The sequence below is a fragment of the Lutra lutra genome, chromosome 5 (assembly GCF_902655055.1).
Source record: "Lutra lutra chromosome 5, mLutLut1.2, whole genome shotgun sequence".
In the NCBI taxonomy this organism is placed as follows: Eukaryota; Metazoa; Chordata; class Mammalia; order Carnivora; family Mustelidae; genus Lutra; species Lutra lutra.
This window is the reverse complement of record NC_062282.1, coordinates 81,071,680-81,095,824: the sequence shown is the minus strand read 5'-3', so window position 1 is coordinate 81,095,824 and position 24,145 is coordinate 81,071,680. Positions and strand designations below refer to the sequence as shown.

General features: G+C 48.2%; 1 protein-coding gene and 1 long non-coding RNA gene across 4 annotated transcripts in view; one reads left to right on the top strand and one right to left on the bottom strand.

The window, feature by feature from the left end:
• Positions 1 to 443: 443 nt before the first annotated feature.
• The window catches only part of FGF1 (fibroblast growth factor 1), a 98,573-nt gene continuing 74,871 nt past the window's right edge, over positions 444 to 24,145 (top strand). The window contains exons 1-2 of one of the 3 annotated variants that reach the window (XM_047730373.1): positions 444 to 862; positions 10,436 to 10,573. The gene's annotated coding sequence lies outside the window, so the exon portion shown is untranslated. Of the gene's footprint in view, positions 863 to 10,339; positions 10,574 to 24,145 lie in introns of all 3 variants that reach the window. The other 2 variants (XM_047730371.1, XM_047730372.1) reach the window with 2 other exon arrangements.
• Positions 12,654 to 19,742, bottom strand: LOC125100280 (uncharacterized). The gene is made up of 3 exons (XR_007127487.1): positions 19,525 to 19,742; positions 16,927 to 17,047; positions 12,654 to 12,771 (listed from the first exon to the last, which is right to left on the bottom strand). It is a non-coding gene; the product is annotated as an uncharacterized LOC125100280 (long non-coding RNA).

Below are 24,145 nucleotides of genomic sequence, written 5' to 3'. Positions count from 1 at the left end.
TTGCCTCGACTGCCTCCCAGGCCTGAAGTTTCCACCCCGGGACTGATCAGAGGGTCTCTATGTCTAACATAGTGTGTTTGTGCCGGCCATTTCTTCGCTGACTGTATGACAGGCCCACCAGCCTCAGACGGAAAAGTACTGGCATTGCTCATTATTTGCATCCTCTGTGAAAACTCAAAGGGTGGGGGTAAACTAGTTGACCTAAAGTTAGTTAAGGGGGACTAATTGCTGGGATGTACGAAAAGTCAGGACCAGAGCAAGACCCCCAGAGTTCTGCCTTATACAGGGAAAGGTGACGGGGACTAGTTCAGAGGGAGGCATGGAGACAAGTTGGGTAAGATATCGGTCCTTTCACCTGGCAGCTGTCCAGCCCCCAAATAGCTTTTGTGTCCAGTCCAAAAATAAGATCACATGAGAGGGGAGAAATACATACGCAAGTGCTTGTCCTTGGGCTTTTTGCGGGTACATCAGCCGCACCGGTGGGGGCCTGGAGAGCGAGGCCTCCCAGCACACCAGGCCGCCTCCCTCTTTGAGCTCTCCCAGGCTGGGCAAACAACCTGTATCAGGGTGGGTGTGGTGTGTGCTTTGCACTCAGCCCTTCTCTCAGGACTCCCTGGCGCTCCATTCACACCAGAGAGGGAGCAGGAGACAAGGAGCAAGCTGAACCAGCAGCCTCAACTTCAGCGGAATGAGGGCATGGCCTCCTTTTGGTGAAGGACACTCCCTTGTGATGGAGAATGGGAACTCCCTTCCTCCCGCAGCCGCCTGCCTGCAGCGCTCCTTCTAGCTCCATGTGGACACTGTAGGCTGCTGCAGCTGCGTCACCCGGGGAAAGAAAGTGCTTCAGAGCCCAAGCAAAGAGGTGAGTGCATCCCCTTCTCCAAGGGGCTCCTTACTACAGATGTTCTGCTTGGCTTCCTGCTCCTGTCCAGCACGAATGCTCTCCCCTGCCCTGCTTTTGCCCCTTCTCCCTGACCTGGGACCCCGGCAGGCTGGAGTCTCCATGATAGATGCTAGCTTCAAATACCTGTACTCTCTTCTCTCCTTTAAGGCCAATTTGCTTCCAGAAAGAACTGGCTAGGTCTAGTTCTTAGCGGGGGAAACAGGAAATGATTCCCACCAAGTGAATTATCTCTGCTGAGATCCAAGAAGATTTTTTTCCAAGAAATCATTAGACAAATCCCATTATAGTAGAGTTAATGCTTAGTTTTAAAAAAGCCCTGCATGAAACAGGAAATAAAAGGATATCAGCTCATTCCTTATTATTGGGCAAAAGGGAAAAAACACATAGGGGATGTGCAGACCTTCCTCCCTCCTCACCCCTTCACACCTCCTCCTGATGTCTTAAACCCTGAGAAACAGACTTAACAGATCTAAGAACTCATTTCTTTGGTTGAGAACAAGAGGAATAAAATGGAGGGTTTAGGGAGAATTGCTCTGAAGGCAGAGTCATAGGATGAAGAAGACAAATTTTGGAAAGTCTTGGTTTCCCTTCCCAAGCACATGACAGGTACCTGTGCCCGCTGGGGGATGTGTACAGATGTCACTATCACTTGCACATGCCTAACACTAACCCTGTTACAGAACTCCCTCCTTGACTATAGACCACAGATGTCTATGCTAATGTAGGTGGGAGCAAGATAACCACTCCAATGAATCAGGATGCTTTTAGTGACAGTAGACTAGAAGCCAGTTTGAAGAGACTTGGGCCAAAACAAGGAAATTCGCTTCCTCATGTAAGTGAAAAGGTTTTGGTGTGGTGGGATCTAGGTTCCCAGCTGATGGCATCCTGCCTCCGTCTCTCTCCACTTTGTGGCTCTGCAGCCCTGGGTCATTCCATCCCAGGAAGACTCACTGATGGCAGTGGTGACATGGCCACCAGCAGCTCCAGGCTGACGCCCTCCTGGCACAGCCATCTTGGAACAACAGGCACTGCCCATTCCTGAGAGTCTAGAGTCTGAACCATTGTGCGTACCATGCCCATCCTCGCCAGGGGGTATAGTCATCCCTGCCCAAAACCACATGGACTGAAAGCAATGAAGGGCTGGGTCCCCAGAGATAACCAGGGTGCTAGTCCTAGGAGAGGGGGCTGGACACAGAACAGCCACAGTCAATGCTGGCCACTCTAGGTTGCTCTTTTTGTGATGGTCTGGATAAAGAGGTCAAGCTCCCCCAGGATAACTCCTCCTCTCTCTCTCTTATAGTCCACAAAAATTAGTGACAGCAAGTCTCATAATAAGGATAATTATTAGAAGTCACTAAAAGACCCCATGGCATTTCATTCCTAGAGACCCCCACACCACGGAAAAGCAACTAGAAGGCTTGTTTCTGGCTCAGTCCCTGGACAGTTCACCACACCGAGACCCACTTAGGTCCCCAACCCACCTGTGCGCACATGGGTCTCCCCTTCCCCCTCACCCACCCCTGCTCACTTGTATCTCCCTCTGCTCTGCTGATGTGAACCCATTTTCCCTTTCAAGGGCCAGCCACAGGGGTGCCTCCCCTCTGATGCCTTCCTGGGCCCCTCCAGCCTTTCTGCCGTCTCTTCCCTGAATCTGGACAGCAATGAAAGTCACTAGTACAGTTTACTGTATCTTACTTTCTCTTCTGGCTTGACTTTTACATTCCTGGTGGGGAATCAGATTTCATCTCTAGCTCTCTCTGTGGTAATCTGACACCTAGCCGGTGCCCAATTAAGTGACCAATAGAAATCCAGCCTCCCTGAATACCTGAGAGAGGCTGGATCGATTACTTGAAGTCCTATATTTTTATTTTAAAAGTAATATAATAACTATAGCAGACACAGATTGAGTTTGAACTGTGTGCTGCCTCATGGGCAACATCTCAGGAAACTCTCCCCATGACCCTATGAGACAAGTATTGCCATTATCCCCATTTGACATATGGGGAAACCGAGTCTCAGAGAACTGAGCCACTTGTCCCATATCATCCAGCTAGTAAGTGGTGACATGGGAGTTGGAACCCAGGCATGCCTGCCATCTCATTTCCTACTAAACTTGTCCCTGACATGCTTATCAGGGGAGCTTCCGGCTGCCTGATTTTAAAGACTGAGGAACACTGGTGGCTGGCCAAAGGGCATGAGTCAGCTTAGATATTTTGGACCCATCCTCTGCCAACAGGGCTCCCAGTGTTTCCATGGGAGGGGTGGGGGGGGGGTTCCTTATTAGACTGTACCCAGGGCTGAAGAGACACTCAGCTAAACCAAAGCCAAAAAGAAAGTCAGGGGCAGATGGATTTCCCAAAACAAGGTATCTCTGGGGCTTTGTAGAGAGTGAGGTACTTTTTCTATTAAACGAAGGTAGAGTAGTCTTCCAGGAAATGTTAGCTGGCAAGTGGGCTTTAGAATTTAAGCTTGCCCTTCTGGCTGCCCATCATTACGTAGATGACCCTGACATTTCTGCCACATTCTGCAACCACATTCTGATCTTGAAGAAAACCAAAATCTTGAGAAAATGTGAGTATTTTTGGTAATGTCTGTGCCTCGAGCATCTGGCCGCTGACCTCTTGTCTGATGCTGTCACCTGTGGGCCCTGTGAGGCCCTTGCTTTGAGGGTCTGTGGTTTCCTTGATGAACCCTGACCTATGCATAAGGGTTAGCGTCTTCTCAAGAGCAGAGCCGCCTTGAGTCTTGTCATCAATCCTCACCAGGTCCTGTGGGAGGATCGGAGAGCGAGCTCTCTCACAGCTGAGGCACGAGAAGACTGAGGCAGGCCCCAGATGACACAGAGGCCAAGAACGGCCCAGACTGGGCCTGGCAGAGCTCTGGGGTCTCAGTGACGAAGTCTGCTCACTTCTTAAGTTTGTTGTAGAAAACAGTTAAGAATCACATAGGCTAAGTAAAATTGTCTGGCTGAGTCTTTAAGAGAAAAACCACAGTTAGACCCAACAGAAATGAAACCATAGGTTCACACAAAAACTACACAGATCTGTACATGAAGGCTGATAGCAGCATTATTTGTCAAAGCCCAAACAGGGAAACAAGCCACACGGCTGCGAACTGATCCTCACAATGTGGCCTCTCCCGACAATGAAATACTACTCAGCAAGAACTTGGCATGAACTTCCAAGGCACGCACACTGTAACACCGATGAACCTCAAAGACATTGTGCTTTTGAAGGGAAAAAAGCCCACACCCTATGACTCCATTTCTACGAAATGGCCAGAACAGGCAATTCTGTGGAGACAGAAAGCAGACAAGTGGTTGCCTATGCCTGGCGGGAAGGGGGAATGGGGAGTGATTGGTACTAGGCATGGGGTTGCTTTTACGGGATGACAAAAATGTTCTAAAATTAGTGGTGATGGTTGCACAAGCATGTGAATACACTGAAACCATTTGACTGTTTACTTTAAATGGATGAACTGTACAGCATTTGAATTCTATCTCAGACTTGTTTCAAAACCGAAATCATGGCTAATGAAATAATGAACCCAGTGACAGGGCTTCACTGCAGGATGTGGGCTCACCCACAGGCTCTGATAAGCTCAGGTCATCTCCTGCAGAGCTCAGCCACAGGCCACCCCGACAATCCGAGGAGTAGGAACGTAGGTGGAAAAGATGGTATCCCTCAATTTCTCCACAGAGACTCCGGGAGGAGGAGTTCTGACCCCCCCCTTTCCCGTGTAGATTATTTACAGTTTTATGCAATCGATCTCACTATTCTCTTTTCCCCTCTGGGTTTCAAGTCAGGCTTTAAAAAGCATTCTCTGTTCTAAGATTACAAATCTTACAGAACTTAACTAATGTTTTCCTCTAAGGTTTATCTTCTTCCATTTAAATACTCACCTGAGGATCCAGGTTGTTTTTGTTTGTTCTGCCAAATAGACAGCCAGTTATTAAATCAGGAGTTTTAAATTTGGAGTTACAATGGACTTGGGGTACCTTGTAATTTCCAGGAATTAAATATAAAAAAATGTGTGTATGTGTGTGTATGTATGTGTGTTCTTTTTGGGGGGAGGGGGAGTTATAGATCTTGTCACATTCTCAGGGATTTTATGACTCACAGAAAAACAACTGAACTCTCTACATTTCGAAGCCTGAGTCCAGGTAGACAGTGCATGTACGTCCCAGTGCATGAGGCCAAATCCAAGACAAGAGGACAATTATTAAACAATTACAGGGGAAGACTGAGCGATTACTTCTGTGGAAAGTTCTCCATCACATGTCTGGGGAGCGTTGCACCCTTTTGGTTTGACAGCAAACTGAGGCAGAGAACAAGAGTTGACTCTCACTGGCTCTCCCTGGGCTTGGAAACTTTACATTTTATTCATCTGCTGACAAATCGGTGGAGCTAAATCATTTTAGCTGACAAAACTTGGGGCCCTCTTGTCACAAAGGATTTGAGGAGACTTATGGCCCACAATATAAATAAATGATAAATAAAGGGGAAATGCAACTGCCATGACAGAGAAGGTGGCAGACCCTTGTGTGTGTGTACATATATTCATGTACTAAATATGTATGCGACGCCCTCTGTGTGCCAGGCATGGTCTAGACTGGGTTCTCAAAGTGTGGTTCCCCAGACCAGCAGTTTCACCATCACCTGGGTACTTGTTAGACATGCAAATTTCCAGGCCCACCCAGACCTGCTGAATTAGAAGCTTTGTCGGGCCCAGCAGTCTGTGTCTGAGCAAACCCTCCCAGTGATTCTGATGCACATCTACATTTCAGAACCACTGGTCTAGAGACATGTAGTTTGTAATGGTAAAAGGATAGATGAAACCCCTGCTTTCTTCATGGAGTTGACATTCCAGTGTGTGTGGTAGGGGAGAGAGGAAACAAACAAGTAAACAAATAACTGAATATGATAATGTTTCAATGGTAGTAAGGTCTAAGAAGGTAAAGAAAGCAAGGGGAAATGAAGGACAGTGATGGGAGCTGATTTAGAGCCCGTGGCCAGGGAAGAGGCAATCTGAAATGAGATAAGAATAATAAGCAAGAGCTGGCCATACAAAGAGGGGCAGAAAATAAATGTGTACACATTAAGTAGAGGGAATAGCAGATGCAAAGGTTCTGAGGTAGGACTACGTTTGGCCTAGTGAATAGTATGACTGGAACACAGGGAGCAAGGAGTTCGTAGGGGGTGGATCTAGGGAAGCAAGTGGTGGTAGCAAGCTTAGCTTTTGTTCTTAGAACAAGTCAAAGGCAATGCACAGTTTGGAACAAACAGGGACATGATCTGATTTACCTTTCAGCAGATCCCTCTGGAATGAAATATAGAGGGTTAGGGTTCTAGAAGCAGAAAAATCAGCTAGGAGCATATTCCAATAACCTAGGAATACTGGTGCTTGGATGGACTAGACCAATGTGCAAAGATCTATTATTAAGGGGAAAACAAACAAACAATGCAGGACACTGTGCCTAGTAAATTGTTTTTGTGCACATACACATTCAGATGGATGAAGCCAGTTTCCCCCACAGGTTCCAGAAAAAAAAAAGTTAATGATGGTTATCTCTGGGGAGAGGAGATTAATGAGGGTCATTTTACAGCCTTTCATGTGTCATGCATTTTTGTCACATGTGTGAAGCATTACTTTTACTTAAAGATAAAATATTTTTTTAAAAAGATTTTATTTATTTATTTGACAGAGATCACAAGAAGGCAGAGAGGTAGGCAGAGAGAGAGAGAGAGAGAGAGAGAGAGGGGAGGAAGCAGGCTCCCCGCGGAGCAGAGAGCCCGATGCGGGGCTCAATCCCAGGACTCTGGGATCATGACCTGAGCCGAAGGCAGACGCTTTAACCCACTGAGCCACCCAGGCACCCCAAAGATAAAATGTTTTAAAATAAAAATTGAAAAACTGAGATAAAGGAAAACACAGACTAGGTGATGGGTGATCAATATCAGAGAGAGGAAGCCCACCTCACGTGTATTAGAGTCCTTTCCAAGCACGGGCTCCTGAAGTCCCTGGAGAGGCAGGGCACCCATAGCCTGAGCTGTTCTTGGGTTACCATGGGATTGGCTACTGCCCATCTGAAAACCACTAGGCCCTGTTTCTGTCCTGCGGCTCTGGTGATGTTTGTGGCTTTCAGATCTCCTTGGGCAACTAATACAATTTCATGTGAATGTCTGCTGCGTTTCTCTTTGCCCTGTTTGTCAGATCGCTCCCCTGACATCCTGGCATTTGGTTCACCATGAGTCCAGCATGCCCTTCATTTAATTGCATGATTTGGCATAAACAGAAGGAAATACTTTGCCAGGGGAGAGAGTATAATGCAGCATCTGATTTCTCCTGTCAGCTGATTAGGATTTGTCGTGTCCCAACAAGGTCAGATGAAATTAGAAAGAAAATGCAGTGTGTCTGGTGTGTGTTTCAAATAACTGCATCATTTCTGTAAGCAGGATGAACGAAGGGGTAAGTTTTAAAGCAAATATTGAGGACCAGACTCAAGATTCAAGGCACAAGAAACCACTGCTTCTAGGTTATGCCTGGAGAGGGACAGTATTTACTGGGGGGCATTCTGAATTCTGCTGATTCTATCATGCTCTGGTTCTGCTGTCATGTTAGTGAAATTGACCACGGTTGTCTGATTACAGAGCACTGAGCACAGAATAAGTAATGGACAGCAGTGCCACCTTCCACCTTTATCACCCTGCTACGGCCCTTAGAAGAGGTTTAGAGCCACTTCTGCTACCGGCAGCCGCTCAAAGGCTCCACTGTGAGTCAATCTCTTAGGATGCAGAAGGAAAAAACCTCACCTCCGCAACCGGCCAAAACATTTTAGGTGTGGATGACTCTTGCCATGGCCACACCTCTGTGGATAAACCTACCAGGTTTCTCCCAGGGTTTCTGTTGGTCCTGCAAATCTGCTGTGTTCTTCTTTTCCCAGATCCACCCTCTGCACTGCTAGGAGACCCGCACACAGGTTGTAGCCATCGCAGAAATGGCTTTAAAAGTGGTCTGGGAGCTTTTTGGGAAGAGATGGGTTCTATTACATGGTCTGTAGAGGAGCCGGTGTCTTGTGGATGCTTAATAAGCAGCCCTACCAGCTATTATTTTCGTGGACTATTTCCTGGCCCAGAGCTTGAGGGCTATTCTGAGGCCAGACTTCCAGGAGAGGCAACCCCCAAGTCCCTTCCCATGCTAAATAACAGGCCAGAAAGCATTAACTTGATCGTGTCTCCTGAGTCAAAACATCCAAATGTATATTATTTTCAAAGATGAATCAAGATGCTTGATGTGCAAGTTGAAGTGAATGTGGAATTTGGGCGATATTAAGGTGACATTCTTGAAAATTCGATATTGAGGGGCATTCTATTATAGTAAATACTTTAAGGAACAGAGGATTCATTATTTCCCCACAGTTGGACAGTATCATTGCCAAGTACCAGATATGCAGTAAAGAAATTAGTTTGTATCAGTAGCTAGGGATTATATTTGCCTAAAAGCTATGTAGCTTTTTTTGTTTTGTTTTGTTTTGTTTTGTTTTGAACAGCATTTCACAACTAGATGTCATGGAAAAACAAAACTAAAATAGTGACTTACACATGCGTTACCAGTTTTCATGGTGCTTTCACGCACTTAGGCATACTGGATCTCACGATATGGCTGTGGGCTTGCTGGGAAGATGCGGGTAGCAGAGTCTCATTAATCTCTTGTGTGAAGGAGGGACAGGGGAGCCCCAAGGAGTTGAGCTGCCCAGGACGGGCCAACCATGCCGTGTAGGCAGGACCCTGAGCTAGGGACACGTTTTTAGTCACAGCGAGGTTTTAGTTAGGGGTACAGACTCTGAGCTGCCTCTCTGTCCTCAAAATTTTTGGTCTGCTATTTAATGGGCTTAATTTCCTGAGTGTTCTTTAATCTTAAAATCCATCATCCCACATGCTGGAAAGTTAACATGCACGCTGGGTGCAGCATACTACTTCTTCAGTATTGAGAAGATGATTGTCTGCAATACTGTTATCTCTCCGGGCTTCAGGAGGCCCTTCAGCAATGAGCAGATCCTCAGGAAGATTATTATTTTGTAAAGCAAATTATGAGTGCCTATGAGTGTGCAGACATGGCAGTTCACGGAGGTTCCAGTGAATAAGATTTGGTGAAATCAACTTTTTCTGTACTTTTCAAGCCCCTTTCAGGAGAGCTGTGGCTCATCCATGGTTGGACTTACGTGATGTTTGTGCTTCTAAGGTCTCTGTCTCAGAGGATGAGCTTCTCTGGAAGCTCATCCCCTCAGAAGGCACAAAAATGGCTCCCCGGATGCTACCACAGAATGCATTAGATGCTACACGATGTGCCTGGAGAACAGGCTCCTGCCTCCACCTTCCAAGGGGAAGTGGAGAACAGAGAGCCTATTTCTAGTTCTCACAGGTCAATCTGTACCTCTCTGTCTGAATCATCAGGTGGGTAGGCTTAGACAAACACACACACACACACACACACACACACACACACTCAAATGCCTACCTAAGGAGGAGGGACTCTTCATCAATTATAGGAAACCATTAATCATGTTTCCATTTAGTCTCTTCAAAGATACCTCCTGATCTGTATCCTCTCAATCCAATTTCTAGCATCACTCCCTACCTTCTAGACAAAGAGCTTTTTGTATAGTCAGCTTCCTCCCTTCCTCATCCTGTCCTGGCCAGCGGCATAAAGATGATTCCCGAGGTCCTTTAATGAAATCCCCACCCCGGGAGCTGGGCTTACCTGAGGCTTCACTTGCCTAGCTCAGCAGTGACAGGCTCGACCACGGGTAAGGAATAACAGAAATGCTTGCTCTGCAGCCCCTTCCAGCCCTAGCCTGGATGGCCATTGCCTTGAATGGCTTTGCAACATGCCCTCTTTAAGGCTTGGCTCTAGGAATGGCACAGACACACACACAGACACACAGACACACACACACACACTCTGCCACACACAGACACTTACACCCCTGCAGGGATGCCAGATGACAGAACAGAAAAGGACTCTTTCATCCAGCAGCCTTCTGATTCCAGAGGAGCCTCTCTGAGCCACGACCTGCTGTTTCCCTGGCGACTGAGACTTCCAAATAAACAGGATTCTGCTCAGACAGGCCAGTAGTCCATTCGGCTCAGCCATTTGTCCCAAGACAAACCACGCTAGAATAACACCCAGGACAGTTGCTGCTGCCGTCTGCTGTCTCTGCCCCCCTTCTCTGCCGGCCAATAGCTCTGCATTCCTGGGCCTGCTGCTGGCTGTCCGTGTTGGGGGCACGTAGAGCTTTGTGTGTGTCCCTGTGGGTGGGGTCCGTGTGGGCTGTTGTCTGAAGGCGGGTCCCCTCTGCTGATCAATGAGGCCAGAGAGAGACCCAGAGGCTGCCATTCTCGGCACCCCCAGCCAGCCCCCCTGCTTTCCACACAGGCCTGCGGGACTGGTAGCCGGCTGTGTGGCATGGTGTCTGGAGGCGGACCAGCACCCTGATGTGCATGCCACGGCCCGTCCCCTCTCCCCACACAGAGCTGCAGCAGCCGAGCAGTCCAGAGAGCCAGCGCACGGGGCCGCTCCGGGAAGCCGCGACACAGAGCAGGCGACACCCTGCGGATTCCCCTTCCTCTTGGAGAGAGAGGCGCAGTCCTCAGCCTGCAAGTTTTTCAGGTAAGACTCTGAGCGTCTGTTCTAGGAAACAAAGAGCAGCTTATATGCAGAGCTGAGTGTGTGTGTGTGTGTGTGTGTGTGTGTATCTAAGTGCAAGGACAACAATGACACAGAAAGGGGGAAAAATCGGGGAAAGTGAAGGCAGTAGGATGTTTGAAGCTGATCCCACTGGAAGCAGCTGTCCTGCACGGAACACCCAGAAGCTCCCCTCTGGCTGGACTGAAGCCGGGCTGCAGATTGCTCTGGGGGAAGGGCTTGCTGGTGGCACAGGCAGGTAAAAATAGCACCTAGAGTTTAGACACCGTAAAAATAATCATGCCCCATGCTGCCCAGCACCTTCCTTCCTCCAGGCTGCCGGGCTGGTGAGGACTGGAGGGGACAGAATGTTCTCATTTACCAAAGTGCTGGATGTGGCCCTTTGGTTCGGCAGAAGCCAGAATCTGTGGCTTTAGTAAGTCTGGCTGGCACACTCACCCACTTGGGGAGCCTGGACATTCAGCTGCCTCAGGAAGTCTGTTCACTGGCTGGGCACCTCAGGTTTTATCAGCATTTTGGTAGGAAAGTCAGGCTGCAATATAGGATTAGCTGAATGGGAGAGGACAGGCTGGTATTCTGATGGCCCTTCCAGCCACCTGGATTATTCCTTACCTTCTTCTGATCTTCTCTGAAAATCATATCCTCCTCTCTGTAGCCCTGCAGACAGACACCCGAAGAGAACGTACGCGAATGCCTGGCCACACCTCATCACGATTCCATGCCCAAAGTATGCAAGGCTTTTAGAGAGGAGCACTTGATTAATTCAGACCTCCAGGTCTGGGGCAGAATTCAGACATTCAATCAAGCACCCATTTTTTTAGAGATCCCAGAGGAACCCACCTTATCTGGGCACCGGATCCAACCACTCCCTCTGTGACTTGGCAGAATGTAAACACTCCGTGCTTTCTCCCGCTGTTTCAATCCACCCCCACTTCTCTGCATTCTTTTCTGCTTGGGCACTTTCCCTTTTGTTCCCCACAGGGATTGATTGTTTATGATTTAGCTCTGCGCACACCAGTGGGAAGGCAAGCATCCGGCAGAGGACGAACCGGGTGCTGCGTGGGGCTGAGCCAGCCTGATGGGGGCAAAGGGTTGAAAAGAAATGAGCCTGGCTTTGCAAAGTGGTGTCCAGTGAAGCGTTGGCCAGCAGGGTACTGGGGCTGTCTGGGTGAATGAGTGTGGATTTTGGTGGAGCCTGTGATTCACAGTCACAAATTCCCTTTTTCTTTGTTTTCTTTGTGTTGGTCATTGAGGGCTTCTGAGGAAAGTCCCCTTTTGAGATTGTGTATCTGAAGGCAAGATCATCCAGTTGCTGCGGAGGGCCACCGGTGAACACTGGACACTCACTTCTGTTGACCCTGCTTTTTTAGTATGAGTAAATGGATTTGCAAATGAGGTGCTTAATCAAGAGCGAAGTTAATGCGTAAACAATTAAGGGAGGAAACACAGAGCTTCTTATAAACTGCCTCCCAAAACTGGTGTGCGGTCATACACAGATGGCTCGCATGGTTGCAAAAAGGACCCAAGGAGGCACTATCTGCTTCATTCGGTCGTGTGACATCACAGGCGGGGAGCGTCAGTGGTGATGACTGCATTTGTTGTCGAGACGGTAGATGGACATCACACGCTCGTCCGCCCTTAGTACAGGGATGCCTGATCCCAGGACAGAGGGGCTGCTCGCTGACTCTGCTGACAGGTGTTCACTGGACCCTGAGTCAACCGCGGAGGGTCAGGGTACTACCAGGCCTGCTGTGCCAGCTTCTGGGAAGCAGAGATGGTGCACAGTGGAAGGCATGCCCCTTGCACTTCATCAAATAGGTGTGGCTTGGCTAATGCAATACTCCTTCATTTAAGCTACTAGAAAAATAATCTGCGGTCATTTGTTAGGTAAACCTAACACCCACACATGACACAAATTACAGGCGAGTGAATTTTTTTTTCCTTAAAAAAGGATCTGCTGATCAACCAATGTTCATGGGGTACTCCCAAGGTGTCCCATCTCAAGGTACCACTGGATCAAGCCCACTCAACCACAGAGAAGGGAGGGCCCCTACCTGGGTGGGCAGCTAATGGAGGATGGGCCTGGGCTGACAGGATGTCCAACTCAGCTGGGAGGCAGAGTTCAAGGTATGAGGACAAGGGCAAGCATCTAGGTTAGTGGCCTTGAGGGAGAAAAGAGGGAGGAAGGGAACAGCAATGGTCTGATTCTTAAATATCACTACTTAAGAGAGGCAGCCTAGCATAGTGGCTAAGTGCATAGATTCTGCTGCTGAGCTTCCTGGGGTTCAAGTTCAGACGTACCATGGCCTTGGGCCTCAGTTTCGTCGTCTGTAAGATGGGGTAATAAGCTCCCATCCTTGTTGGTGAAAGGATCAAATGAATCATGCTCTTAGCACAGTGCCTGGCTTATAGTGAATACTATGTGAGTATCTGCTATTGTTACTACTGAATGGCAGGTCTGAAAAGGCTGTCCCAAGACCATTTGTTCCCAAGTCCAAAGTGACACTCCGTGAGTGACCACTAGGGCCACCTTTGGGGCAGCATGGAGGTGCTCTGGCTCTGGCGTGGAGTTCTGCTTGCATCTCAGAGCATTCAGAAATTGAAGGGCTTCTGTGCTGGTTGCTAGTGTTTTCCTAAGCCCCTACTGTGTTTTAGGCACTCTGCCTGGCTTTTGCACAGTTGCTCCAGACCACCTCTCTGATTTTGTCCAGGAATGCTGGCGAGGACGGCAGGTGTGAGGGGCATGCTTGCCTTGCGCCAGGGTTGTGTAGATGTGGGTGGTCCTTTGGACAAGACTCATCTCTGTCTCTTCAAGATCTGTGGTTTGCAAACTTTCACATGCATAAGAATCACCGGGGAACTTGTTTAAAAGATCAGGTACCCGGGTCCTGCCCACAGAGGTCCTGATTTAGCCAGGCCGCTAAGGGCCCCAGGATTCTGCATTTCCTGGGTGGGGCCCAGGTGATTCTGACTTTGGTCCACAGGCCACAGCTGCAGTCTGATCATGGCTCTTACCGTGAACGAGAACACAAGAGTCATTTGGCCTCAGTGACCATCAGCCTCTTCCTTGTAATCACCTTCTTCCCAAATTACCATTTTCCTGGGACCGCCCCCCACTGGCAGTAAGGTTGATGACGCCACACCCGCTGCACCGTGAGTTACTCTGTGCCTGTCACAGTGGCAAACCCTTCATGCTCGTCCCTCCATCAGTCTTTGGAGCCGTCCCATCGGTTAACTGTGCTCACTAACCCACCTGTTACAAAGGAGGGGCAAGTCGCCACTGCTAGTAAGTGACTGATCTCGGTGTGAACGTAGGATGACCCCATAACCAGAGCAGCAGCAGGAAACCTCTGGGCCAGGCGACAACTGGGGTTTTAGCTGCTTGTCAGTTCAGCCTTTCCCTTTTCACTCTTGGGGGTCTTTCTCTGGTTCACATTCCTCTCTTGTCCACTTCTGTTCCCAGGCTCCCACATAACTTCCTCAGAAGATGTGTCCCTGTGCTTCCTTACCTTTTTCTCCGTCGTAAATCAAAAAGGATCGGGGCAGTGGACAGGTGGAAGGCAGGTGTTATGAGCTGAACTGTGTCCTCTATTTAAATGCATATGCTGAAATACTAACCCCCAGAATATCAGAACATGACCTAATCTGGAGCCGCCTTTACAGAGGAAATCAATCCAGATGACTTCATTAGGGTGGGCCCTAATCCAGTGTGACTGACATCCTTATAAATGGGGAAACTGGGACACAGAGACAGATCTAGAGGGACGAAGACACAGGGAAAAGAGGGCATCTCCAAGTCAGGGACAGAGGCCTGGAATGGATCCCTCCTTCCCAGACTCAGAAGGAGCCAGCTGCCATCTATAAGATGGAGAGAGCCCTGGAACAGCTCTTTCCCTTGCCGCTCTCCCAAGGAACCAGCCCTGCCGATACCTTGGTTTTGGACTTCTGGCCCCTCGAACTGCGAAGCAATGTTCTTCTATTGCTTGAGCTATGGTCATGGTACTTGCCCTAGCAGACTAGTACAGTGGGAACCTACATTCTTTTCGCATCCCCTGAGTTTGGGGTGATCTAGTTTGAGGCCAACACATTATAGCAAGCTACGACAACATTCTCTTTTAACTCACGACTATTCTTCTTTTGTTCACGATTGTTCTTCCACACTGTTCATGGGAGTCATAGGCAGGTCCAGGTCCCAGGAAGGAAGAAGGAATGAATAGCAAGGATGAGGAGGGAAGCGGGAAGGGAAAGTAAAGAAACAAAGAGGCAGGAAGAGGAAAAGGAGAGAAAATGGGGACTGGATGGGGGATACTTGAGGGTCATTCATGCCCGTGACAGGTCCATTCCACTCCCCTGTGGGAGGCCACCTGTGTGCCGGGAAGCATGTTGAACACTGGGGTAGAACGGAGCCTGGAATGGATGGTCCCTACCTTCAGGAAAGCCAGAGGTCAGATAGGGATACAGACCTCAAGCACGCAGTACTTTTGAGTGTCTCAGGAAAGCAAATGTACTACTTGACCCAGTCAGGGGGTCTGGAAAAGCTTTGGTGAGTTCATGATGGCTGAGAAGTAAGGGACTGGCAAGGGTCCACTGGGTGAGGGATGAGTGTTTCAGATGGAGGGAAGAGTACTGCCAAGGTCACCTGGGATGAGGAAGTGTGGCATTGCCAAGGAGTGGAGGAAAGGCCAGTGTGGCTGGAATGCAAGGAAGAAGAAAGAGGAGACAGCCAGAGTTCAAGGCCCAGGAGGGGTCTTGACAATGGCAGCCATGCTGACAATTTAGGTTCTTCAAATGAGAACCACAGAAGGCCAGAGAAGGAAGTGATCCTATATAGGGAAAACTCCTTTCAACAAAGGGAATGCTGGGATGGAGATGCCGATGGTGTGGTTTGGCAGTGGGTCCACCCTGAAGCCAGACATCAGGTTTTCTGAGCTCCCAGACTTGGGGTTGGCTGCACTGCCTCTAGGGATAAGTTCCAGGACCTCCAAAAAATTGTTGTAGTTGTGGTCTACCCGCAACATTCTAGGTGTTTGTCACCGTCCCACTGGAAAGGGTCTAATAGGGACAGTTCTCTCCTGTCTGTGACAGCAAGCTGAGCACCTTGGATGGGTTGACTGGGCAGCCCCCTGTTCGGCATCCCTCGGAGGACAAAGAGAGGCCTCAGAATACAAGCTCTCTGCTTACATGCTTTGCCTGAAGCAACAGGAGCAGGCATGCATTCCAGAGGCAATGATTCCATCGGGCTGCTGAGAAGGGCAGAAATTCCAGTTGTGAAAGGGAAAGAAGTAAGGGCAGGAAGCCCAGAAAGACCCCTGAGGCTATCAGGGGTGAGAGCAGGCAGAGAACCGTCTGAAAGGGCAAAGCCAAATGCTGCCTTATTGCTGAGTTCCTGGGAGCAGCAGCAAGCCCGCTACCGGAACAACACACCATGCCCATCGCTGGGACACTTTTCATCCATGCCTGTCCTTGTGGGCACCTTCCCCACAAGAGTCGCCGGGTAAAACTAGAGCCATGCCTTTGACAGGTCCCACCTGCCACAAAAAGAACTCTCTTCCTTGTTCTTTCTGAAGAGGGACTGGATGTGGCTAAGCAAGGATAAGTTCTTGGAGCAAGCAGAGCACACTTCGGAGGAGAGAGGGGATTTTCAGGAAGGTGAGTAAGCAGCCCGAGGCCTCTTGGGGAGCAAGATCCCGACTCTGCTCCTCTCACATCCCCCCCCCGCCCCCACTCTAGCCCCACCGGCCTCTTTCCTGTTCCTCTGTGGTGCCATGTCCTTGCCGGCCTCTCGGACTTTACGACTGCTGTTCCATATGCCTGGAATGCTCCCCCTGTTCTTCACATAGCAGATCTTTTCACCCTTGGGCCTCACCTCTCTTGGGAACTCCCCAAAGAGGCATTCTTTCCTGTCTCTCCCTCTCATGGCACTTGTCCCAGTCTCTACTTTTCAGTTTTCCCAAGACTTACTGTTGCCCATCTTTCCCACTAGAACATGAGCCTCGTGAGGGCAGAAGCTCATCCATCTTGTTTCATACTGTATCCCTAGGACAGAGCCTAGCCACAGAGCAGGTGCTCAACAAATACTGGCCCAATGAATGAATGAGTGAATCATTCAATCTTGGAGTGGGAAAGCCAAGGCCAAGGCCAGCTGTGGGATCTCCCAGTCTGTTGTTCCTCATAGCTCTAGAAAGGGGTGTATCACATCTGAAGGCAAAGCTGACTAGTTTGCCCCAAGCACCTCCGACCCTGACTTAGGGGAACACACCCCTCATGGGTCCCCAAGCCATATGCCACCAAATCTGGCTTAGCCAGCCTGGTCTCACCTCTTCAGAGAACTCACTCTGGTTGCCTGGAAAATTCAGCTTCATTGTATTGTTCATGCTTAGAGATGAACAACATCTTTTGGCTGATGGGCATCAAAGGCAAGTCAGTGATGTCAGGCACCTCCTAGAAGGGAGACATTAATCCACTGAGTTCTGGCCCTCGCACCTACGGAGGCAGCTAGAGCCATCAGTCAGGTGGGAACAGAAGCAGTTTGCTTTGATTAATCAATGTGTGCAAAGGGCTGCACCAGTATCTCTGGGGCCATAAAGAATCTCTAGAAAATGAGAGTCATCTTGTCCTTCCTCAGGATCTCTGTCAGAGTTAGAAATGGCAACAAGGGGAGAGCTGAGATGAAGGCTCTAGTCACTCCCTAGAGCCCACACAGAGCAAGTCTGCAGCCCAGAGAACATGCTCCCAGTTCAGGGTCATGGGCTGGGTTGGCCCAGGCTTCTCGGGCTTTGGTGATAAGGAATTTAAATTAGAGGAGCAAGCACAAAATCTTCGCCCAGGTGGCTACAGAAAACTTGCTCCGTTCTCCCCAGCTGGTCCTGGATGACTTTGTTGAGGGCTCCGGAAGCAGAGTCCTAAGTTCCTTGGAGAGAGAGTCAACAGAGAAGCCCAAGATTCATCTCATGGTTCCAATTCTGACCCACTGCTCTCATTACCCTTTCATTAGTTCAGACTGACAGTCTGTGCTGCCTAATGGTAGGGGAGCAAAATGGCCAAGGGCATGGACTCCGGGGAAGGGCTGGCTTTGAATTCTGGCTCTGAATCAACAGATGCATGGCCCTGGCCAAGTTACACAACTTCTCCATTTCTGTGAAACAGAACAGGGGCACCTGTTTTCTGGGGTTGTTCCCATGAGTATGGGTGTCAATAGAGGCTAAGTCTGTTCTGCATGACATTGTCAGCGTTGGGTGCTGTTCTCTCGTAGGGCTGGGTTGAAATTTAAGTGAAACAGTCTGTGTAAAGCACCAAAAAGGTTTTAGGATGTAACACACAACACAGTATTTGCCCAATAAAATATAATTACTGACAAGTCTGTAGTGGCTAAGGCTTTTTTTAGAACGCTTTGTAAGAATTTAATTGATCTAAAAAATGTTCCTGGGACATGAAGGTCATCTGTTGTCCTACTGTTTCTCCATCAGTTTTTTGTTGTTTCAAGGGACAGTTATCACCCTGTGCTTTCTCAGCACTTTAAAATCCTTGTATCAGGGGCGCCTAGGTGGCTCAGTCGTTAAGCGTCTGCCTCCAGCTCAGGTCATGATCCCAGGGTCCTGGGACTGAGTCCCCCATTGGGCTCCCTGATCAGCAGGAAGCTTGCTTCTCCCTCTCCCACTCCCCCTGCTTGTGTCTCTCTCTGTCAAATAAATAAATAAAATATCTTTAAAAATAAAAATAAAAATAAAAAAAAATAAAATAAAATCCTTGTGTCAGGAACCTAGAACTAGCCAAGAAAGCAACAGAGCACTTAAAGAGCTGGACATGAAATACACACAGGCTACTTGTTCAGTACTTTGAGGCTGTGGGCGTTTCCAACAATTACAGGAGTCAACTTCAGCAGCCTCCTTCTGCTCAGTTCACATGATGGCTTTGGGATTCCCACCCATCCAGGGGTGTGAGGTTCCTCAGGGCACAGACTCCTCACAAATACTAATCTAGGGCCCTGGTCTGGGACTTTGAGCTTAAGTCATTTGAAAATCCAACTGCTGGGATGAAAGGGACAGGCTGGCATAGGCTGGACTGGCCTGGCTTTTGCATTGAGGCCGTCCGCTGCTCCATCCCTTCCCACTGCGTGACCTTGTGTAAGAAACCAGTCCTTTTTATGCTCTGGGCTCCTTCTCTACAAGAGCTGCCTCTAGAGAGTGGGTTGGAGGTTAAGCACGGCGTGTAGAGCTCCAGCTGTCCCTCTCTATACTCCTTCCTTTGTGGCCTTCCTGACCATCACATAGCTGTGGATATGGAAAAAACCCAGCGGCGATCAATGTGTTAAAGGCTTGCCAATATCTGCTTGCACCAGGTGACCATGAGCACATCACTTGGCTTCTGGAGCAGTGCAGAGAGATGGATTATGGGAAGGGGTCCAGGTCATGGTCTGAAGGAGGGGATGCTGGCAGCCCCTGCACTCAGCTCAGCCCATCCTCGCACCACCAGGGCCAGAACCAGATTATGGATGTTTAGCCCGCTGCTCCCCTGGGATGTCAGACTTCTCACGAAGGCCTGAAGATTCATGGTCTTCCTTAAAGGAGGGGGACCCCTTCCTGACCCACTCTGACCTTCCCCAGATGCCTCTCCACCTCCCACTGAGGCCCGAGGATTGAACACGCAGCTGGTTCAGGGTGGATCCAAACGGAGGCAGCGCACATCGGGGGGAGCGTTTCCAAGGCAATGTCCGAGTTGTCTCTAGTGATCCGCTGACCTGACCCTCCCTGACTTACGCTGCCCCAGAACTGAGCCAAGCCTTTGGAGGGCGGATACACCTTAGGATGTCTGGCTAGGGCCCTACTGTGGTGGGAGGTTCGGATCCCACGCTGGGACAGGCCCTGGGGAAGGTCAGGGGGAGGGTGAGCCAAAGCAGGCTTAATCGCCTCTGTTACCTCCTGGCCTTTCCTTCTTCTGATGGAACGGCAGTCAGATGTAGGGTGTGGAGGCCCCTGTTTCAGCGAGGATAAAGAACATCTCTTCAAACGAGCTCTCAACATGTCTTACTGTAGGATGGAAGCAGGGGCTGAATTGGCTACTTTAAAGTCTTCTTATACAGTAGATCAAGAGAAAGACCTCGGTGACTAATTAGGAGTCCTACATTCGTCAGACTATTACACCCCCAAAGTCAGTGTTTCCCCAGAGTCAAGGTCCCCTTCTCTTCCTGGCCAGTCCCACATCCTGCTGGGCCTGCGTTGGCTGCTCATGTTTCTCATTATCTCTCCCCCATCCTCTCTGAAGTCTTCTCACTCCACCCAGGGGTTTTATTTTTAAACTTGCTCAGTAATGCTAGGGCTGAGCAAGACACACTGCCCACATTCCCGGGGAACTGGACTGCCTGGAAAAGCATCCCCCTTTTCGGAGATTTCCTTCCTCCCTCCTTCCTTCTCTCACTTCCCTTCATATTTATTGGGCACCTTCTCTCAGAGAGCCTCTGCCAGAGGACACGGCAACAAAGGGAAAGATGCAGTCCCTGCCCTCGGAGACCTTATATTCTCAAAGGGTAGGGAATACCGGGGACAGGCAAGCTGAGCACGTAGACACACACACCAAGTAAGCCAACAAATAAATATGTGAAATCGTAGAAATTTGTTCAGGCCAAGTCTATAAAAGGTACAAACAAGGCACCAACAAGAAGAGCTGTGACAAATTAGGTAGCCAAGGAAAGCCTCTCTAAGGTCGTGGCACGGAAGAGAGGGCCGGAAGAACGAGGGGCGTCACACAAGCAGAGTAAGGCCAAGAATATTCTGTGTGGAAGGAAGAATAGGGGTAAGGTCCTGAGGTGAGCAAGTGTATGGCGTGTTCTAGAATTCCAACAGAAGGCCAGGATACTTCAAGCACCGTGGACAGGGGGAAGATGTGCTCAAAATGGGGAAGCATGCAAAGAACAGATCACACAGAGATGTGGTGTCATGTTGAAAGTTGGGGCTTTTGTCTGAGGGCAGTGGAAAGTCACTGGGGATTAAAATTAGGAGGTAACATACAGTGATGGACATTTTAAGATGCTTATTGGGTTGTGGGTGGAAAACAGACCCTAAGAGGGGTGGGAGGGAAGGCAGGGCATGAGTTCAGAGGCCTCAGAATTGTGCAGAAAGGAGATGATGGTGGCTAGGCTGCAGCCAGGCCATGCCACGGCTAGAAACAGGCAGATTCTTCCAAGAATGAGCCTGCCACTGGCCATTGTCCTTCCAAAGAGCCCTAAGTACCCCCATTCAGAAGACAGAACAGAACACCAAAGCTCAAAGGCAATAAGTGGTCGGAATAAGCCATGAAAGTTTAGATGTCCTATTGCCTATAACTCGACAGATTTATTAGGTTTCCAAACCCAATTAAGTAAGATTTTTGTCCAACACTGACTGCCATGATTTTCTGAAAGGTGCACACAAGCTCCTCTCCACCATGGCCCCTCTCTCTGTCCTTTACAGCTTTGGCTTGGGTATGAGGCCAAAAGGCTTTAACTGGGTGATCTCACCTGCAAACAAAATTCAAAGGTGACTTTATACACCCAAAGGACCCAAACAGTGGTCTCTGCTGTCCAAGAGAAACACAACTATTTACACTCTTGGGAAGAAAGGAGAAGGAAAACAAAGCAGAATCGCAGCGTATCTGTTCTACATACAGCAATAATAATAACATGACTTGCTATGTACCTCAGGTACTTTACTTGTAACTCACTGCATCCTCCAAGAGACCGATGAGGCGGGTACCACGCTTAGTCCTGGTCACTGGGAACGGAGCTAAAGCTTAGGGGGCAGCGTCGTCTGCTGGTCCAAGTGGCAGAGTTGGGGCTTGGGGGCTGCTTGGCCCTGACTGGCTGAACGAACTCCTATTGACCAGGACTCAGGGCTGCCTGCTCTATGACGCCTCAGTTCCAAAAACTGCACTGAAAGAGTCTGGAAGGAGATCGTCCAGAATGTGAGTGGCGCGGGGATATCAGCAGATTTTCCTTTTTGTTCGTATTTTCTTTTCTAATGTTTGGAACACATAGCACTTGGTACATAGTGGATACTCAAAAATTGTTTACTGAAATTGTTGGGTTAATGAGTATGTGTTACTTAAAATTATTATCTTTACATCATTAATATATTTCACTATGGGAAAGGTAGCCAATACCAGAAATAAAGTTTACCCATTGTCCGGAGATGATCGCTATTAAAATATTGGTGATATTGATATTTTTATAGTCCTTTTCCTGTGTTTCTGTTTCTCCATCTCTACCTACCTCCCTATTGATGCATACAGACAGCATGTGTGTATTAAACAAAAATGGGATCATACAGTATTTATAGACTTTTAACTTACTTTTTCACTTTATCACGGGCATTCTCCATTCCATTTTACATTCTTTTAAAAAAGAATTCTTCACAGTCGCAGTGCATTTCCCTACAATTTACTTAATGGGCCCTCTGTTACCAGATATTCAGTTTGTAGTACTAATATTAATAATGCTTTACTGAACTTCCTTCTAAAAAACATGTATGCATATCTGTATTACTATTAAAGAGAAAATGACTATGTATTGAAATACAGAATGGAGAAAGACACTTATCCAGGGGGCTCTGTTGGGTAGGCCAGCTAGCATATTTCTGGCATCTGTCCTTCAGAATGAAAGCAAAGACAATGGCATTTACAATACTCTCCATTTTCCCAGTCTTGTCATTACTCACCTCTCAAGTATGTTTTGGTGCCACTGTGTCGCAATGCAGGTGGGTTAAGAAAAATCCCAGTTGTGGCTACAATGTGGGCCCTGAAGTCAGGCAGCTGGCTGTACGTTCCGGTCCTATCCCTCACCGACAGTGTGACTGCAGGCAAGTTCATTGTTCTGAGCCTTAGTTTCTTCATGCGTAAATGGCATACACCCCAGAGAGTGCAATGAGGCAAGTCAGGCAAAGCTCTCTCAAGCCATCTGCCCAGCCTAGAATGAATGCTCAGAAAAGGGTGGTTTCTATCATTATGAAAATAGAAGAAGATTTTTCTCACAGGTTCAATGTTTTGGAAAACTCCTGTCCAATCTACAGTGCAGGATCCAAGTAAAATGAACTTAAAAAAAAAAATCACTCACTATTACCCTTTGGCTATATTACCCTTCTACTCTTTGTGTATGTATGTGTGTGTGTGTGTGTGTGTGTGTAAGACTAAATTAAAAAACAATTAACTTTTTTTCCCCTTCCTTGCCAAGAACCAGGTTTGTTGGATTAGAGATATATTTAAATTCTGTTGTTCACAGCTGCATTTAGCATTTAGCCAGCTGTGTTTTATAAATGTCTATCCTAAAATAAAAACAAAGTAGGAAAAAAAAAGGCAGGACTGTCTACAGCAATCCTAAACTGTTCTCAGTTTTATATAACAAAACAGAAAATATCTAACCCCTAAAACACAGACCACAGAAAGAACTACCCTGACTCGTGTACTGTACATCATTAACCCAGACACACTGTTGGCACATAGTAGGTGATCACTGAACCTTGCTGAATGTATTTCTTGAATATATGTTTTCCTTACAGACAGCAAGCTGTTGAGAAATAAATCAGGATATTCATTACATCTAAATACCATTAGAGCCCATGTGGAGGGGCAGAAGGAAAAGATAGATGATTGAATGAACAGATGCTTTTTGAGTTTGTAAATTGAGTGTTTGGGAAACTTTATCCTCCTAATTCATGGCTCTTGAAATATGCTTATAATCCTGGTGGAACTGTCTAGGGCTTTCTCTAAACTGCCATCAGGGATATCACATAATGACAAAGCACTTCTGATGGCCAGGCCAAGTTTTTCCATTTTTCTTTAACTCCAGGCAATGCTCAGCAAAATCTTTGTGTAGGTATAAGAGTGTATCCTCACTATCAAAATGGCTCTAGAGATCATGGGTAACACATGTACTTGTAAGGCAATGCACTGCTGGGCCAAGATATTTATTTACAGAGCGAACCCCTAAGGCCAAATAACTATGAGGCACCCCATAATTTCCAAACAAATAGTGGGAAATGGTAGAGCTCCCAGCCACTCCTGCTCTGGAGTACTTCTCCCTTCATATGCTTTGCTGGTATTGGTTGACTGCCTTCTGTGCATGAGATCGCATGCTGTGGGCGATTCAAAGATAGAACATGTCCTCTGCTCTCATACATAAGCTAGCAGAGGGGAGAGACAAGCTACCAGCTCTATGGAATCCTAGAAAGAATGAAGTAATTGCTAGACAAAGCACTCCATGGGTCCTGGAAGGGAGGAAGGACCCTACTTGCTGGAGATATCATGGAAGGCTTTGCAGGAGAGGTAGCATTTGACAGAGGCCTTGAAGGATAAGAAGAGTTGTAATTAGCAGCCATGGGGGTGGGGGGAAGGACCTTCCAGGCTGAAGGAACAGCCTACACCAACCATGAAGGCATGAGAGTCCCTGGCATGCAACAAGGAGAGGGAGAGCCACAGACTGATGGGATGGGGAAGGATGTAGGAGAAGGGGGTGCTTTTAAGACCAGATGTGGAGTCACTGAAATGCTTTGCCACAGACTCTGGGCCTGA